The sequence below is a fragment of the Jaculus jaculus genome, chromosome 22 (assembly GCF_020740685.1).
Source record: "Jaculus jaculus isolate mJacJac1 chromosome 22, mJacJac1.mat.Y.cur, whole genome shotgun sequence".
NCBI lineage: Eukaryota > Metazoa > Chordata > Mammalia > Rodentia > Dipodidae > Jaculus > Jaculus jaculus.
Window position 1 is genome coordinate 12,863,936 of NC_059123.1, and position 19,359 is coordinate 12,883,294.

The window sequence follows — 19,359 nt, forward strand, 5'->3', positions numbered from 1 at the left end:
CAAAAGTGAATTCCAAATGGATTGATTACTGGCCTAAATGTAAGGACAGAAAATTATGAAACTTGTATTTTTAACTTGGTTTTTTGAGGTAGGGTCTCACTCTGGTCCAGGCTGACCTGGAATTAACTCTGTCATCTCAGGGTGGCCTTGAACTCATGGCGATCCTCCTACCTCTGCCTCCCGAGTGCTGGGATTAAAGGCGTGCGCCACCACGCCCGGCGTATTTTTAACTTTTGAGTTTGGCAAACATTAATTATATATGATGGTAAAAATATATACTTCATCAAGATTTCAAACTTTTGCTTTATGTAAGACACTTAAGAGGATCTGAAAGTGGCTGGAAGGAAGCTTGTTAATCACAGCTGTCAAGGAGTTCATCCGTGATATAAAGAATGCTTAAAGCTCAGTAAGAGAAGTGATACAAGGTAGACAAAGACCTCAAGCACATTACACAAAAGCTGTAAAAACTACTGATAAAACCATGAAGAATGTCCAGCATCTTGGGCTGGGAAAGGCTCCTGGTAAAAGTCACTTGCTTGCAAAGCTTGCCATCCTGGGTTCAATTCCCAAGCCACCTACATTATCTAGTGCCAAAAGTGGCACAGGCATCCGGTGTTTGTTTGCTGTGGCAAAAGACTCTGAGCCCCCCACACACAACACACATACAACATATACACAAAATTCACTTGCAAGTAAATCAGTTTTATAATCTCCCTCATCATTCCACAGTTCTGGTATTGTGGGGGATATGGACAAACTGAACTGTCTTCCCCCAGGATGAAAATATGCAGTGATACAGCCACTTTGGAGAGTTTATGTTTTCTGAAGACATTACTCCTGAACTTGGTCATGTGCCTCCACTCCTGTGCACCCTTGGAGAATTCCTGAAACATGTCTGCACTCAGACTTCTACCAAGATTTGGACAGCATCATTATTCCCAACAGCCCCAGACCAGAGACAGACCGGCTGTCCAGCAGCTGCTCAGATACAACAGTGGAGAACAGAATACTGCCCACCATAAAAAGAAGTAATTAGCTGGTAGATGGTGCAGCAGATTGAACTCTAGACCCGCAATACTAACTAAATTTTAGGCCCTAGAAGACATTGTATGATCCCGTTTATATAAAGTTTCCCCCAAAAGGCAAAATTATTAGGACCAAAAGCAGATCAGTAAATGGGCTGCGTATGGAAGTGGAAATTGACTGCAGATGAGCCCAAGGGAGGCTTTTCATGGACATGGAAATGCTGCGAACCTGGAGGGGACAATAGTGACATGACTGGAGGTTTGCTTAAAAGCCAGGGAAATGACTGGAGGTGGCAGCAGTTGTGTGCATGTGGCTTTACATGGGTACTGGAAAGTCAAACCTGGGCTGGCAGACTTTGCAAGCAAGAGCCTTTAAGCACCAAGGCATCTCCCCAGCCCGGTGTGTCAGTAGTTACATGGCCAGAAGTTTACTAAAAGCAAGGGAACTGCCTGGAGGTGCTCCTGTGGAACGCAAGGCTTACAAGAAGCAAGAACGAACTGAGCTTCCCATGGCTTTTTGATTGTCATAGCTGCTTCTCCCAGGTATCTCCTCTGCCCTGTCCATGTTTCCTTCATTATTCAAAAGCCCTTTATGAATTTCTCGTCCTTTCAATCTCATTTAGAACATGGATTTTGGAGTCTGGAATTGAGTCTAAGCTCCAGCTCAGCTCATTACCACACCCCATCTTTGAGTCTGTTAAGCAGTAAAATGATAATAGGACTTGTTGCCAAGGGGTGTTATGAATATTAAATGAAACTTTATTTGAAACATTCAGTAAAAGCCAGCTGTTATTGTCTTATTTAAAAGACCTTTAACAGCGGAGCCACAGTAGGATACAAAGTGGCCATGGTGGTTCAGAGGACAGGCACTGGGACGGAGCTGTGTGATCTTCCCTACAGCCATGTGCCAGCTCTGGGAACTTTGGCCAGGTCGTCAACATCTCTGTGTCCCTGTTTTCTAACCTTGATTGAGATCTTTAACCATGTTGTCACAGAAGGCTATTACAAGGGTAAGTGGTCATTTCTGCGTCATTTACTGAATAGAGCCCGCACAAGTGAACGCTCAGTAAATGCCTGCTGATGTGGCTTGGCTTAGAATTTGGTCCCTGGAGTTTCTTGAAGCTGATGCTAGACCCAAGTTTTATTAAAGCACTTTCTGGAAAGGTTCAAGTGGCTTCCCGTGGGAAATCCAGGGACCCACTTCAGCTCTCACTCAGCCTGGCCTGCAGTTCTCCACAGCTGCCCACTTCCTGGGCTCCTCGGCATCTGTCCTGGCAAGCGCTGGTGTCCTTCTGATCTCCCTCCAGTGCGAGGCCTTCATCTTCTCTCGGGTCAGTTGAATCTTTGGTTTGATGTCTGTGTTTCCTCCTGCCTATGCTAGATACCATCAGGTGGTTCAAGGCTCCCGTGTAAACCCTGAAAGTGACCTCATTTTCTGTCTGCTCGCTCCTGTGTCCCGGAACTTGTCGCCTTGCCGCCTGCCTTTATGCCGTGGAAGCCTCAGCTCACTCGGGTGCCCAGCCTGGCAGGCGCTGTGTGGCTGCTGTCTGTCCACTTCTCTGCCCAGTCCCACTCGATCGTGCTCCCAGTGCCCCCAGACTCACTCTTCTCATGGTACTGCTTTCGAATCTCCCTGCACATCCTGGGAGACTAACCTGCGCCCAAGCCGTTCATCTTTCTCTTTCCATCCATTGCTCACAATTCCCTACCAGCATTCTTTGAAAACATAAATGGGAGTGGGTCGTTGCACTGTGTCAAATACTTAGTGTTTCTGAAATGCTTCTTTTTTTTTTTTCTATTAGTAAACTCGGGGCTTCCTTACCAGGCGTCTCATAACCGATCTGTGTTCCTTACTGGCCTCTCTGTTTCGCTTCCCACCCCCACCCACACCGTAGACACAGGAATTGCTTTTCCTCGCTCTTCTTACACAATGGCCCTGGCTTTCCACCTTGCCCACACATTCCTTTGTTTCCGCTTACTGAGCTTTTCACCCTCTTTTTAATATCAGAACATCTTATTCATTTTTTCTTGTCAAGCTTGCTCAGGTAACTCGTGACATGTGGCCTGCCCCCATACAAAGTTATTGTGTCCTTAGCATACTTTCTTCCCAACTTTGTGCCATTGGTTTTTAACTATGGTTTAGTTACCTGTCACAGGTAGTGCACAGCCAGAGCCATGGCTGTTGGCCAGAGGAACTGGACTCACACAGACAGGATTTGCAGGTGGAAAAGAAGTTCTTCCAGTCTGGGCCCTGGAGCGCCAGCGGTGTGGGAGGTGGACTGGCCCGCTCTGTTGTAAAGCTCCACGCCCTGAGAGCCGGCAGCCTGTGGGTATGAGGCTGGAGGCTCTGGACCCTTGCCACCAGTGGCCCTGGCACTTGGCACCTTTTGTAACCTGGCTTTCTAACAGCAGCCTCAGCCCCTACAGCAACTTTGTGGTTCTGTCCTCTCTCATCTTCTGTATCCTCCCTGCCCTTGGCTTCTGCCCTGGAACAGAGCTGCCCTCTGGAATGCCCTGGCTGCCTCTTGTCACCGTCACCGTTTACACTGCCAGGGCCGGAGCCCTGCTGCCGTGAGTTCACTTACCCTGTCCTGTCCTCCTTCCCTTTCTGTGCGTGACCTGCTTGGCCACTACACCAGCGATGAAGACCAAAAGTGGGGCCGCCAAGGAAAGAGCCTTCAGCGGCCTGAGCATGGGGGCGGGAAGGGGCTGTGGGAGGGCGTCCGCCTCGGTGCAGGTACGCTCCCCATGCAAATGAAGGGCGGTTTGCAAACGCACAGAAGACCTGCCAGGCCACCATAAAGAATGTTCCCCCTCTGGCCTGGACAGACATGATACAGAGTGATCTAGATTTTCCAAAGTGTAGGCAGCAGAAAGGTCCAGCACACGCTGTTTTGTAACGACTGGGGCTGTGGAAGTGTCTGCTGATCCAGAGCTCTTTGGCAGCAAGCAGCTTCCTTAGGTGTCATGGAGGAAGGCGGCCCAGGTGGCTGGTAATCCCTCACTCAAGGCAGCCAGGGCACCAGGGAGGGTCTCACAGTGGAGAGTGGCACTGTCCCAGCCCACAGTGTCTCAGTGTATTTAATGGCAAAATTAGCAGCAGCAGTATTTAACAATGCTTAACTCCTACCTATGCCCCAGGGGGAGAAAGACTTTTATCTATGTCAGGTCCTCAGAATCTAAGGAGTTTCTCTGAAGAGAGAAAAGCACATGAAAGGGATGTGTGCGCGTGTGCTGGGGGTCCCCAGGGTGTTGGTCCTCTCCTCCACCTTGTTTGAAACAGGGTCTCTCTTGTTTTTGCTACTGGGTAGGCCAGACTAGCTGGCTCTACAAGCGACAAGACTTCTCTGATGCCACCCATTGCCATAGGTGTGTTGGGATTCTAGACTTCAGCTGTTTGTGCATCCAGCTTTATGGGAGTGCTGGGGGTCCAAACGGCAGTCAGCAGGTTTGCAGAGCAAGCACCTATAACTACTGAGCCATCTTCCCAGTCCCAACTTACTGTTGTTTTTTTTTTTTTTTTTATTTTAGAGGAGAGTGAAAGAATGGGCACACCAGGGCCTTCAGCCCCTGCAAACATTGCAGATGCATGTGCTCCCTTGTGCATCTGGTTGCATGGGTGCTGGGGAATCGAACCGAGGTCCTTTGTCTTTTCTGGCAAGTGCCTTAACCGCTAAGCCATCTCTCTAGCCCTGGTTTTTTTTTTCTTTTTAAGGATTTATTTTATGTATTTATTTATTAGAGCGTGAGAGAGAGATACAGAGAGACAGAGAAGAATGGAATGCCAGGGCCTTTACCCTCTCTGCAAATGAACTCCAGACACATGCGCCACCTTGTGCCTCTGGCTTATGTGGGCCCTGGGGAATCAAACCTGGGTTCTTTGGCTTTGTAGGCATGTACCTTAACTGCTAAGCCACCTCTCCAGCCTCAACCCTGTTTTTTTTAATAGAATCACACAATACAGTTCTTACACTTGGCAATACACAGAGCACGTGCATTGATACTTGTTGGGATGTTGTATGGCTCATGGTATTTACTCTTATTCTGTGCTTTCTCCTTTCCTGGACTTTGTCTTCAAAGCAGAATGTTTGTGTAGCATTTACTACCCACAGGCGGTGTACTTATACCAGCATAAAACTAAAGCTCATCAGCAATAGGAGTGCTAAAGGAAAGCGTTTGGGGCCTGGAGAAATGCCTTAGTGGTTAAGGCACTTGCCTGCAAAGCCAAAGGACCCAGGTTCAATTTCCCAGGACCATGTAAGCCAGATGCTCAAAGGGGTGCATGCATCTGGAGTTCATTTGAAGTGACTAGAGGCTTTGGCATTCCCATTCTCATTCTCTCTGTCTCTCTCTCCCCCTGCCTATTTCTCTCTCTCTCAAATAAGTAAAGAAATATATTAATAAAGAAAGAAAGAAAACTGTTTCTTGGAGTTTAATACTTTTTCCTTGCAAAGTTGAAGTTGGATGTGATTTTATATATACATTGGTGGTCCCTCTATCATCTTACACCCTGGTCTAGGGATTGAACCTAGGCCCTAATAAATGCTAGAAAATGTCTAATGTCAAACTACAGTCCCAGGCCATACTATAAGACAGGCTTTCCCTATAAAGCTCATGCTGACCTTAAACTTGCTATGTAGCCCAGGCTGACTCCATCTCACAATCCTCCTATGTCTGCCTTCTAAGTGCTGGGATTGCATGCTTACATTTCAGTTTTGGTGGCTAAGTTGTGAAGACACAAATACTTGGCATATGTACCCATGTGTAGTTGGAGTCAGGCTTGCATTCTTGACTTTTGTGCATGTCACATGGACAGACACTTCCTACTATGGCCTGTCTGGCCAGGGTGAAAACAGGATGTGGAAGTGAGAAGTTGTGTGGTTAGTTTTGGTTGGGCTGTGGCCAGTTCTCTTGTAGAAAGTTGAAATTGACCCAGGGATAAGCTTCTAGTATCCAAAACTGTATGGGAGACTATGTAATGATATATATATGTTAACCTGTGACTGGTTTTCTATCATTTTTGCAAAACTTTTTTTAAAAATACAGTATGGGGCTGGAGAGATGGCTTAGCGGTTAAGCGCTTGCCTGTGAAGCCTAAGGACCCCGGTTCGAGGCTCGGTTCCCCAGGTCCCACGTTAGCCAGATGCACAGGGGGTGCACGCGTCTGGAGTTCATTTGCAGAGGCTGGAAGCCCTGGCGCGCCCATTCTCTCTCTCTCCCTCTATCTGTCTTTCTCGCTGTGTCTGTCGCTCTCAAATAAATAAATAAATAAATAAATTTTAAAATAAATAAATAAATAAATAATAAAATAAAATACAGTGTGGTTTGTTGTTGTTTCAAGGTAGAGTCCCTCTCGAGCCCAGGTTGACCTGTAATTCACTATGTAGTCTCAGGGTAGCCTCGAACTCACAGTGATCCTCCTACCTCTGCCTCTTGAGGGCTGGGATTAAAGGTGAGCTCCACCAGGCCAGGCTTAAAATAGAGTTTTTGGAAAAATCTGTTAAATTCATTTATCAACATTTGGGTGAGATAAATCTGTTACATAATAATAGATTAGGAAACGTCTGCTGTTGTCATTGAAGATTGCCAGGATCCTGCATAAAGACATGACATTCAGTGTGCTGGGGTTTGCACAGAGAGATGAAAGCACACTGCGGAGAGAGTCCTCCACGTCAGGCGGCAGCAAGGAAGTGGCCGCAGCCCCCGTGTGGGCGTGCCGACGCTCAGCTTGACGATGGCCTGAGGACAGGACACAAGAGGAGAAGTGAAATAGGAATTACCTGCCTGACTTATCAGTGGGACATCCTAGATGTCTTCAAAGTTCGATTCATCCTAACATCTTAGGCTACTGTGTTGATGTAGTTACTTAAATATTAAAATTAAGAACTTGTGTTAGTAGAGATATGGAAGTAATCCTTCCTAGTCTCTTAAATTAAACGAAACATAAGAATCATGAAGTCAGCAACACGCCGGCTCTTATTCTGCTGTGTATGACAGGTGAGGATCTTTGCATTTGCAGCTCTCTGAGTCTGTTTGGAAGTAGGGCATCCCAGGCGGAGATGAAATCCCAAGTCGTTGAAGTGAGGTAGTGAGCATGCCCACGTGGAGTGCCCGCTCCTCAGCTGCAGCGTGCTCCATTCTTCTGGAGAGGAGCAGGAAGGAGATCACCGTGTGCCCTTTGTCACCATCCTGCCAGCGAGCTTGTAAGGCCATCTTCAGACACCAGGAGCCTGAGCTGAGGCGAGGAACTCTGGACTTTTAGTAGGGGCTGTTTGGTGAGGTGATTAACTGTTTCGTCTGTTTTGCCTATTGCTAGCAAGGCAGTCTCTTCACTCCCTCTGCAGCTTGTTCGGTGCACGCGGAAGCCCTGCATGGCCCACAACTTAGGTGAGACATGGGGAGCTTGTTTCTGCAGTCTGAATCTAATTCTCTGGAAATATTATCAGTACATTTCATAGATTGCTGTGATTAAGGTTCCTTCATGTCTTCCTGAAATTTGTTTTCTCTTGTGAGCTGAAAATGCTGGCAGAACTGTATGCTAATCCTTGAGGATTTTTTGGATTGGATAGTTTGGTCTTGTATTTTAATACTTAATTTCATTCTTTTTTAAAAAATGAAAGTATGTTTTTTATCCTCACATTTCTTTACTGTATTCTTAATAGGTAAGATCTACTTAGCATCTGGTCAATTATTCATTTCAAAAGAAATGAGGCTGTATTACTGTGTGTTACTAAAAGGTTCCAAAATCAAAGTTTACTTGGTAATACACTGGCTTTTTAAAATAATCTAAAAATGAAAATGACAACAGTTTACGAAGTGTGCTACAATTATTCCATATGCACATTAGGATTTTACTTCTAAGTATTGCATTATCTGTAGAAATGTTAGAGCATGGCAATAGCTTTTCCTGTTTTGAGTTTTTCTCTGAACTGATTATGGGAGTGCTAGGAATATGAATATTTTGTGATTTATTTTTATCTAAAATGTTTCTTTTATCATAAAATTACAGTGATATTTTATATTTTCTCACATTATACTCTCATAACATGGAATATTCAAAATCTGTATCATTGTTTCTTAACATGATTTTTCATTATAGTAGTTAAATTTGACAAGGAGATCTTCTAGGTAGTCTCAAAGGTTAAAATTGTATCACAGTGCTTGAGATGCATAATATATTTTTGAAGATTTGGAGAGAAAGCGTAGGATTTGCCTATCTCTGTCCTGAGGGCTCTCGCTAGTGCATTTGTGTCTGGGAAGGGCGGGGCATGAAAGGTGCTGGAAGGCTCTAGAAAGCACTGTGGGGGTGCAGGGGGAGAACACGGCACCTTCAGCTGCCAGGCGACTATGTGATGCTTGCCTAAAATATCGTTATTCTGTAGCTGCCCCCACTGTGCCGTTTTCTAGGACGGGCACACGGGAAGGAGGTGGGAACACTGCTTAGCTTGGAGAGACGGGGGTCCGCCGCTCCGGAGGCAGGCGCCACGTCTTGGTCCTGACGCACAAGGGGACCTAGGCCTCAGACAGTGTCTTGGCATGGAAGTAGCAAGTTATTACAGCTGCTAAGGGAATGCAGTTAGTTTATAGACTGTGACAATGATTCATGCATGTCGTAACATCACAAATGTCACTACAAGACCGCCCACAGGTATGGCTTTTATAAATGTTAACTGGTTTCTTTTTCTATTAAAAACATTTCAAATGGGCAAGGTGTGCAAACCCTCTGCTGCCTTTGCAGGTAATTTGTCAAAAATCCATATTGCATGTATCTACATAGTATGTGACTCGATGGCGGCAGGTACGGTTTGACTCCTTTCCTGGTGCTGTGGGCTGAACCCAGAGCCTCGAGCGTGCGGAGCGTGCGCCTGACTGCTGAGCTCCAGCCCTGGGCTCTGATAGCCTCTTCTCCCTGACTACATAGTCATGAAACTGTGTGACAGACATACTTACCCTTTCCTTTTCATGTTTTCTTTAATTTACAATCTTAGTAGGTCATCAACAAAAGGAAAAGAGGTAATATGTCTATTTTAAAAAAGGCCTGGAAAAGACTAGAGAGATGGCTTAGTGGTTAAAGTACTTGCCTACGAACCCTAAGGATCCAGGTTTGAGTCTCCAGTACCCACATAGGCCAGATACACAAGGTGGCACATGCATCTGGAGTTCATTTGCAGTGGCTAGAGGGCCTGACCTGCCCATTGTCTCTCTACCTGTTTCTTTCTCTCTCTCAAATAAATAAAATGCTTTAAAAAAAAAAAAACTGGGAAAACTGTGGGGACAATGAAAACAAAGAACCATTGGAAGAAAAAACTATTGGTTATATAGGATAACAAGTTTGTATAATTCAGCATACATTTGTTGCTATTTAAATCGTTCGGTTCCTCTACAGATCTAGCAGCTGCCAGTTCAGGAACGTTGACCTCACTCATGTTGAAGGTGCTGAGCAGCGCTGTGCGCACTGGGCTCTGCTCAAGTGGAAGAGTCAGCTATGGAGCCTTGTTCACAGCAAAACTTGTCCTTTAACACCCTGCTCAGAATTTACCCTGGAACTTGCCTCCTTCTGGAATATAGTTTCTTAAGAAACGAAAATATGTATTCCATGGCAATAGACATTTACAGTAATTCTAAATAGGAATTTACTTCAGGGTTGTGATTAATGAAGGAGAATTGTGGGTTTGCTTCTGTAGGAAATATGTATGGTTAGTACCTGAGGTGCTCATAGTGACACACATTTAAAAGTATTACTTAGGGCTAGAGAGATTGCTTAGCAGTTAAAAATGCTTGCTTGCCATCAAGACATGTCCACTCACCACCCAGAACGTTCTCACGGATTTAGCTTCAGTGTGTAGTGTCCTAGGTGTGCTGACAGGGATGAGTCACCCTCTGTCCGAGCCAGTCCTTCCCCAGCATGCAGCTCCTTGGTGGCTCCTTCCTCTGGATTCCGGGAGCAGTGTTGTGTCGACTACTCCCGTGTTAGACCCGCTGCTCAGCTAGAGTATTTCTTCCACGTCTCTCCTCTGCTCTCACATCCGAGTTCCTGCTAGCAGCTGTCTCATAAGGCCTCCTCAGGAAGCCACATGCTGCGGTTTGTATGTGGTTTGTACATGTTCCCCAAAGGTATGCTACGTGGAAGCTTCGCCCAGGCTAGAGGGTTCTGAGGTGGTGGAAGCCTTATTAGGTAAGGCCTAAAAAAGGATTTATGGAGTCCTGTGGGACCCTGGAACAGATTACTAAACTTCTAACAGATGACAAATGAGGATGTAACAACAAGAGACCATATCTGCAAATTACATTAAATCCGGGTGTGGTGGCAAATGCCCATAATGCCAGCACCAGGCAGTGAGTTAGACAGGAGAAACCGAAGGTCAAGACCAGCCGGGTATGGTGGCGCACGCCTCTGATCCCAGCCCTCCGAAGACAGAGGTAGGAAGGTCACTGTGAGTTTGTGGTTAGCCTGGACTAGAGTGACTCCCTACCTCGAGTGGGAAAAATGTGCAAGACCAGTCCTAACTACGTAAGTTTGAGACCAGCCTAAGCTACATGAGAGCCTGTGTCAAGACAACAAAGTAACATTAATAAAAAAATTTTCTTTTTAAATGAAGAAGCAATGATATATTATGTGACATAGTAAATGCATAAGGGAGTTTGAATAAAAAAATGGAAGCTATCATTATTTGCCTCTGTGAACTAGTAATTGAATCTAAAATTGCATTGTCATTATGCTAGTCTCTCCCTGTTTCTTTCCTTCCTTTTTCTTCTTTTTTCACTTGTTTATTTATTATTTTAGAGGGGGGTGTTCGCAGAGAGAGACTTGGCACTCCAGCGCCTCAGCCAACTGCAATTGAAATCCAGACGCTTGAGCCACCTAGTGGTCATGTGTGACCTTGCACTTGCCTCACCTTTGTGCATCTGGTTAACTTGGGGTCTGGAGAAGAACATGGGTCCTTAAGCGCCTTAACCGCTAAGCCATCTCTCCAGCCCTTATTTCTTTTTTTAAAACTTGATTGACAACCTCTATACATACATCTAATTAGCCATTCTCTATTCATGTATGTAATGAGCCTGCTCACTGTCTACTCTCACCACCCTCCTTTGTTCCCCAGTGGCACTGTGCTCCGTCCACCGAGTCCTGGCTTCTCTCTAACGAGTCCCTATGCTCTTTTTATTTATTTATTTACAGACAGAGGAGAGAGAGAATGGGCATACCAAGGCGTCTAGCCACTGCAAATGAATTCCAGACACATACACTATTTTGTGCATCTATTTGGCTTTATGTGGGTACTGGGGAATCAAACCTAAGTTAGACTTTGCAGACAAATGCCTTAATTACTAATCCATCTCTCCAGCCCCTTGTTCTATTTTGGTGTCTTCTATATTCTTGTAGGTCTTCTCACTGACTTAAAAAGCCTGCCGGGTTCAGCCTTGTAGCAGGGTGTCCCTCAGCACAGCCTGCCTCAGCTTCCTAAAAGGGTGATAATCACACAAGTCATATGAGACTTGCCCTATTGCTAAAACCTGTTTTTTTCTTTAAGTAACGAGTTTACTACTTGGGCACCTTTTTCTCTTTAAAGGGGTGGTTTTATAACCACTGTTCCCTTTAACTTCAGCTTCACCTTGAAACAGTCAGGGCAGCAGTTGCTCACTTACTGTGCTGTAAGCCTTTCCTGCTTCCCCAGAGCCTTCAGCCATTTCCTCTGTTGGGTTATATGTCACTGATTTGTTTGCAGCTTCCTCATCCCTATGAAAATGTCAGTTCAGGCTGTTATGACCTTGAGAGAAGTAACCATCTTATTCTCTCTTGCGCATGTATGTCCCTACCAGAGTATTTTCCCTGGGCCAGCTTGTAGACAGTGGGTAGGTGAAGGGGCTCTTGAGGCCCCAGAGACCCTGCAGACTGCTAGTCAGGCCACAACCCTAATATTTGCCTGGCTTGCTACTTGTTAATATCCCTGATAACCTTATAAAGTCTTTCAGCCAATCTCTTCTGTCCCATGTTGCTCTTTCCCTCCTGGAAGACAACTGTGTGACTGCCAACATGATGCTGTACTTTCATTTCTGAAGTGTTCAAGGAGGCTGTGGAGCTCTCTAAGCAGTTAAAGGCACTTTCTTTCAAAGCCTGCCAGCCAGGGTTCAATTCCCCAATACCCACATAAAGCCAGATGCACAAGTGACACATGTGTTTTGAGTTCCATTTGGAGCAGCAAGAGGCCCTGGCACATTCATACCCTCTCTCCCTCCCTCCTTCCTGTGTTTTTTCCCTCCCTCCCTTCCTCCATAGATAGATGGATGGATGGTAGGTAGGTAGGTAGATCGATCAATCAACAGGTAGGTAGGTAGGCAGGCAGGCAGGCAGGCAGGCAGGAAGACAGACAGACAGACAGACAGACAGACAGACAGATAGATAGATAGATAGATAGATGTTAGATACATAGATAGATAGATATGAAAAAATAAAAACAGAGCTGGGGAGATGGCTTATTAGTTAAGGAGCTTTCTTGCAGAGCCTACTAACCTAGATCCAGTTCCTCCCTACCCACATAAAGCTAGATGCACCAAGTAGCATATGCATCTGGAGTTTGTTTAGCCTTGGCATGCCTATTCTCTGTCATTCTGTCCTCTTGCAAATAAAAATATAAGGAAAATTGTGTTGAGGGGTGGCTCAGTGGTTAAGGTGATTCCTGTAAAACCTAACAACCTGAGTTCAGTTCCTCAGTACTCATGTAAAGCCAGATGCTTAATGGTACATGTATCTGGAGTTCATTTGCAGTGGCTGGAAACCTTGATACGTCCTTTCTCTCTCTCTTTCTCTCCCTCTTTCTTTCTGCTGGGCATGGTGGCACACACATTTAATCCAAGCGTTTAGAAGACTGAGGTAGGGCGATTGCTGTGAGTTCTAGGCCATCCTGAGACTACTTCCAGGTCAGCCTGGGCTAGAACAAGACCTCAAAAAAACCAAACAAAAATCCAAAAATAAGTGAAAAATTAAAGTTTTTACAAGTTCTGCCATTTAGATATGATAATTTCACCATGTACATAAATAAGCAGTGAGCATATCTGGATCAGATCTACTAGCATAATAAAAAACTTGTTAAGCATTTTTTTTTTGAGGTAGGATCTCACTCTAGCCCAAGCTGACCTGGAACTCACTCTGCAGTTCTAGGCTGGCTTTGAACTCACAATGATCCTCCTACCTCTGTCTTCCAAGTGCTGAGATTAAAGGTATACACCACCATGCCCAGCTGCCGTAGGCTTCTGATTAAGGTTTCACTAGCCTGGAAGAATTCTGTCCTGAAGAGCAGGCCACAAATCCAATCAGAGCAATTGATTCCCCCCATAACAGTCATGCCATCATTGTACCAACTGATGCATTTGGCCTGGCTGGCCACCTATAGAACTTGCAGGGCCCACTGTTGGTTAAGACCACTGATGACATTTCTTGCTCGAGAGGCTGCATAGCTCGTTCTAGCCATTGTGACAGGGAGTGAACAGGAAGGAGGCTCCAGCCCTGATTTCTCAGGGAGGCTCTTACATTCTTCCAGCCGCCTCTTCCACCGTGGTCTCTGAGCCTTGGAGGGTATGATAAAGAGGTCTCTCGGTGCTGAACACGCTACTGTCACTTCTTCTTGGCACTTTGATGAATGATTTTGGTTTTTTTCTTTCTGCTTTTTTCTCTTTAAAAAAAAATTGTGTGTGCGTGTGTGTGTGTGTGTGTGTGTGTACACATATATGTATATTTTCAAGCAGAGAGAGAAAAAAAAGAGTAAGTGTGCCAGAGCCTCTAACCACTACAAACTCCAGGTGCATGCACTACTCTGTGCACCTGGCTTTACATGGGTACTGAGGACTTGAACCCTTGCCATCAGGTTTTCCAAGTAAGTACCTTTAACCACTGAGCCATCTCTTCAGTCCTTTTTTTTTTGAGAGAAGGAGGGCCTCAGCCACTGAAATCCAACTCCATACACTTGCACAACCTGGTGGGCTTCTGCAGCCTTGTGCCTGCCTCACCTTTGTGCGTCTGGCTTATGTGGGATCTGGAGAGAGATCCAACATGGGTCCTTAGGCTTCACAGGCAAGCACCTTAACTGCTAAGCCATCTCTCCAGCCCTGTCTGTTTGTTTGTGGTTTTCTTTGAGGTAAGTTCTCATTTTAGCCCAGGCAAGCCTCTAGTTCATGGTGGTTTTCCTACCTTTTCTTGTTTTCTTAAGACAAGGTTGGGGTATTATAGCTTAAGCCTGAAATGCTTTCCTTGGCTCCTGTTTTAAATACTTGGTCCCACAGTGGCTGCAGTATTTTGTGAGGCTGTGGATCCATTAGGAGATGGGCCCCCATTAACGAGAGGTGGGCCTTTGAGGATGACACCTAGCCACTGTTTCCTGTATACACTCCATATCCCTCTGCTTCCTGGTCCACTGATATGAACATCCCCTACCGTGTAGCCGTACCTCAATGGACTGGGCTGCTCCATCATGACGTCCCTGCTGTGATGGACTAAGAACATCTGAAACCATGAGCCAACGTGTCGCTATCCTCCCTGAGGTTGATCTTATCAGGTAATGTAGCACAGAAGCAACTGACACAGGAGCTTAGCACAAGGGAGTGAAGTGATCCTGTCACTAACTTGAACATGTGTTCTTAGGTCTTTAAAACAGTTGTGTTGGAAGAATTCAGAAGAGTTTGAAAGTGCAGGCTAGAGAGCTTAGTGCACCATTCTGGTGGGAGTTTGGAAGACAAAATACTATAGTAATGTGGACAGTAAAGACTATACATGAGGGTTTCGATGGCAACAAGAATTCTGCTAAAAAATTGGATGAAAAGTCATTCACATTACTTTCTGACAATGAATTTGTCTACATTTTGTCTGTGTCCTTAAAATGTTAAATGAGTTTCAATCCTAAAGTGATGAACTAATTTGACAAACTTTCAAGACATTGGAGCATCCAGACTATGGCATGGTTACTACTGGCGAGTTATTGTCGGCTTTATTGTGAAACTCAGGAGTGAAAAATTGGCCAGGAAAAGAGCTTGTGTGAAGTTGTAGACAAAAAGATTACTAGTGTCTTTAGTGAGAATCCAAGTGATTTACACAGACATAATGAAAACATGGGCCTCGGAGGCATTTCAGGAATTGACTAATCCCCACTCCTGGTACCCAAATCTGTATTAGTAAAAGTATTCTAGAGGATCAGAATCAAAAGGAAAAATTAAAAGGAACCAAAATAAGAATTGGATTGGCTTACATAGTTGGAGGCTGGGCAGTTCAACAGTGGTCAGCTATATGCTCCAGAGGTCAATGAGCCAGACGCCCCACAGCGCAGCTCTGACAGTGAAGGTGTAGACTCTGCCTGAGAGTCACATCGAAACAAGCTGGAGGGTACTGTCCATGAGCAGTGGCAGGATGTGGGCCTGGCTGCTACTTCCAGCTTTTTTGAGTCCCCTGCCCAGTGTATGGGGTGGCGCACATTCATGGCAGGTCTTTTCCCCTCCCCTACTCGTGGTCCCACATGTCAGTCCTCGTGGGAAATGCCTCCCCGAGACGCTCAGAAGTATGCTTCATCTGTTGTAGCAGTTACCTTCCCGTTGCTGGGACAAAGACCCCTGACCAGGAGCTGCTTGTGGGAGGAAAAAGTATAGTTCAGGCTCTGTTTGCAAGGGCAGATTCATCATGGTGGAACCAGCTCAGCCACAGGGCAGGCAGAAGCAGCAGTGTGAGTGAGTAGCTCTGAACACACAGTAGACTAGATTGACGAGCCTCAAAGTGCAGCCAAGCAGCACACCTCCTCCGGCAAGGCTCTGCCTTCCATGGGCTTTCCCAGCAGGACTAAGTAGGAGCCATCACCACAACCACTTGAGGCTGTGGGCAGCATTTTACATTCAAACCAGCACAACTGTCCCAGACATCCTGTCCACTCAAGCTGATACCAGAGTCAACCATCACAACAGCTTGCAGGACAGACTGAGATGGCCCTCACTCGCCCAGGCTGAGTCAGCTGTTGACAACACTTTGCTACTGCTGCCTGGAGGTGACTGTTGTCTGACTGGTTGGAGAGTGGGGACTGTGAGCTTACTCTAATTTACCTGCACTCACTCTGCTCTGTGGGTCAGTGCAGCTTATGCTCCTTGAGGGACTAGCCTTTGCCAACTTTATAGTTACGGGAAAAGCTATTTCATTGTCTCTTTAATACTTCCAAGAGTGGGTTTGTTTTCTTCTTCAGTTGTAAGACTGCTCAGATTAAGATACCTGAAAATTATTAAGCCATTGGCATTCTAGCAAGATATTTACAGTATAATGTATAAAATAATTTGCTCATTCTGATAAAAGCACCATTTTGAGGAAAGGGCATGAACTGTAGAAGAAATACAGTCCACCATTAAACATAAGTCAACATTTAATTAAATCACATCATAAGTACTAGTCTAACTACTTTGATTTTTCTCATAATTCTCCCCCAAATCCCATGGGGATTAATTTATTGCATTTGTTCTTCATATAAAGAAATTCAGGCTAAGGAAATAGTCCGGCCTGAAAACGGTTGAGGCGAAACTAGGCTGAGCCTGGCTCATCCGACCACAGGGCTGCTAAGCGTCTTGGCGCACCGCCAAGCTTGGCTGCCTTACCCATGGGGGCCACTTGTGAAGCTGTCACTCTGGTTTATGCGCATGGTGGAGCAAGGGCGGCACATTTTCTTATAGATTTGCAACTAAATAAACTAATTATCAATACTCACTTTGATGAAGGACCGGGGAAGAAGAGATCTAGTGTACTTAGGTACAAACTTAAATTGCTAAGCTTTTTTTAGGGGACAGTGTTTATAAATGCTAAAAACATGCATACTCTGAACTTCCCATTCTGGGTCTAAGAGTTATCCTACATGGAAAGGCATTAAGGTAGCTAGGAAATGAAAACATGCTTAATACTTTTTTTTTACCTAGTTATGTATTTATTTGTGTCTGCATGTGTGAACACCAGATGCTTACTCTGCTTCTTGTGTCGGGTTTTACCTGGGTGCTATGGAATTGAACCCGGGCCGCCAGGCTTTGCAAACAAGAGAGTAACTGATTTAACCACTGAGCAATCTCTCTGCCCTCTTTATTGCTTATCACAAGAAATTAAAAATAAATGCCCATCAGCACAGGATCTTAGCTCTCCGTGGACAGTAAACAGAAAGCAAAAGGTAGGCATGTAATTGCTGGTGGTGGCACATTGCTAAATTACAAAAAGCATGTTGCAGAGCTGGGCATGGTGGTGCACACTTTTAATCCCAACACTCGGGAGGCAGAGGTAGGAGGATCACTGTGAGTTCAAGGCCAGCCTGGGTCTACAGAGTGAGTTTCAGGTCATCTTGGACTACAATTCTACTTCAAAAAACCAAAACAAAACAAAAGGCATGTTGCAAAACAGTATGTATGCTGTGATTTCCTTCTGTTGAAGAAATATGTTTATGCAGATGAACTCTGGTCATGTTCAACAAAATGTCTTCTACTAACTAGCATCACTTAATAAAATGCCAGAGCATTGGAGACAGTAGGTTAAGGCAGTTGCCTAACGGAACCGCTTCGTGTGTCTGCCTGTTCAGTGAAGTGAAGGGCAGGGCAGAACCTGCACTTCTGCTATGAGTGGGGCTGGGTGAGCCGGCTTGACTCAGCAAACGCTTGATGAGTGCACGCGGCAGCGTCGTCACAGTTTCTGGGGTGGAATTCTAATCTGTGTTAGCCTTCTTTATTGCTCATTCTGGTTGAACTTGAAAACAGTATTTTCCAGCTTTAGAAACAGCAATAATAACTAATAAAAGTTTTGAAGGCTGGGCATGGTGGCACACGCCTTTAATCACAGCATTGGGAGGCAACGGTAGGAAGATCACCATGAGTTCGAGGCCACCCAGAGACTACATAGTGAATTCTAGGTCAGCCTGGGCTAGAGTGAGACTTTTACTCAAAAAACAAAAAACAAACAAAAAAAAAAAAAGTTTTGAAAGAAGTCATTTTTCTCTTTCTTTATTTATTTTGGTTTTTTGAGATATGGTCTCTCTGTAGCCTAGGCTGATCTGGAATTCACCATGTAGTGCCATGCCTTGAACTCATGGTGATCTCCTACCTCCACCTCCTTGAGTGCTGAGATTAATGGTGTGCCAGGGCCTCGGTCTACTGCAAATGAACTCCAGATGTATGTTCCACTTTGTGCATCTGGCTCTGTGGGATGCTGGGTACTGGAGAATCAAACTCTAGTCATTAGGCTTTGCAGGCAAGTGCCTTAACTGTTGAGGCATCTCTCCAGCCCCCAAAAGGAGTCATTTTTAGCTGGTATGCTTACGTTACAAAAGAAAGAAAGTAAACGTGTGTGTGTGTGTGTGTGTGTGTGTGTGTGCGCGCGCGCGCGTGCGTGCATGTGTTTGGATACATGCATGCACCACCATGCATCTGGCTTTAAGTGAATACTAGGGAATTGAACACCCCATCGGCAGGCTTTGTGCCTTTAACCGCTGAGCCATATCCCAACCCTATGCTGTAACGCCATGTTTTGTTTTTGTTTTTTTGAGGTGGGGTCTCATTCTAGCCCAGGCTAATCTGGAACTCACTCTTTAGTTTCAGGCTGGCCTCGAACTCACACTGATTTTCTTACCTCTGGTGATGCACACCTTGAATCCCAGCACTTGGGTGGCAGAGGGAGGAGGACTGCTATGAGTTCGAGGCCACCCTGAGACTCCACAGTGAATTCTAGGTCAGCCTGGGCTAGAGTGAGACCCTACCTCAAAAAAAAAAAAAAGAAAAGAAAAAGAAAAAAACCAACAAAAAAGAAAAAAAAAGTCTCACTAAACAGTTCCTTCAAAAGCTGTTTATAACCATATGTCTGTATTTTCCCCTATGTTTATGCCAGACTTAAGGAAATTGAAATCATATTTTACTCTTTGTCGAGAAGGCATGCTTAATCACAACCGATTCTCTGGAGAAGCTGCTTTAATTTGCGGCTGCAGTGGCACGCTAGGGTGTGACGTAAGTCTGGAGTCAGACTTCAGAGAGGCCGGCCCGCCGCCCCGCACTTCCTTCCTCGCGGAGCAGCTGCCGACGAGGCTCGCTCCGTCCTCCTTGCAGTCGGGGCCTTTGGCTGTACTTGAGGGTCCTTTGGAGGAGGTGGTGACAAAGCTGGTGAGTGTTCTTGTGAATTCTTTGTTCATGACAGCCAGGCCTGCCCCTCAGTTAGGGAGCCTGTCGCCCCTTGTGCCAGGCAGGGTGCCTAGTGCAAAGGATGTACCTGCTGGCACAACTACGCCTATGAGTAGTGGGCAGAAATGTTGACGTATGCAGTAGGTTTGCCAGTGACTTGACTGGTTTAAAATCTGGC

At 45.4% G+C, this 19,359-nt stretch overlaps 1 protein-coding gene across 20 annotated transcripts in view; it reads left to right on the forward strand.

The window, feature by feature from the left end:
- The window catches only part of Plekha5 (pleckstrin homology domain containing A5), a 199,426-nt gene that overhangs the window by 86,615 nt on the left and 93,452 nt on the right, over positions 1–19,359 (forward strand). Inside the window, exon 1 of one of the 20 annotated variants that reach the window (XM_045139588.1) lies at positions 19,061–19,163. The exons of the other annotated variants lie outside the window; for them this stretch is intronic. The gene's annotated coding sequence lies outside the window, so the exon portion shown is untranslated. Of the gene's footprint in view, positions 1–19,060; positions 19,164–19,359 lie in introns of those variants that run through there. 20 annotated transcript variants of the gene reach the window in all.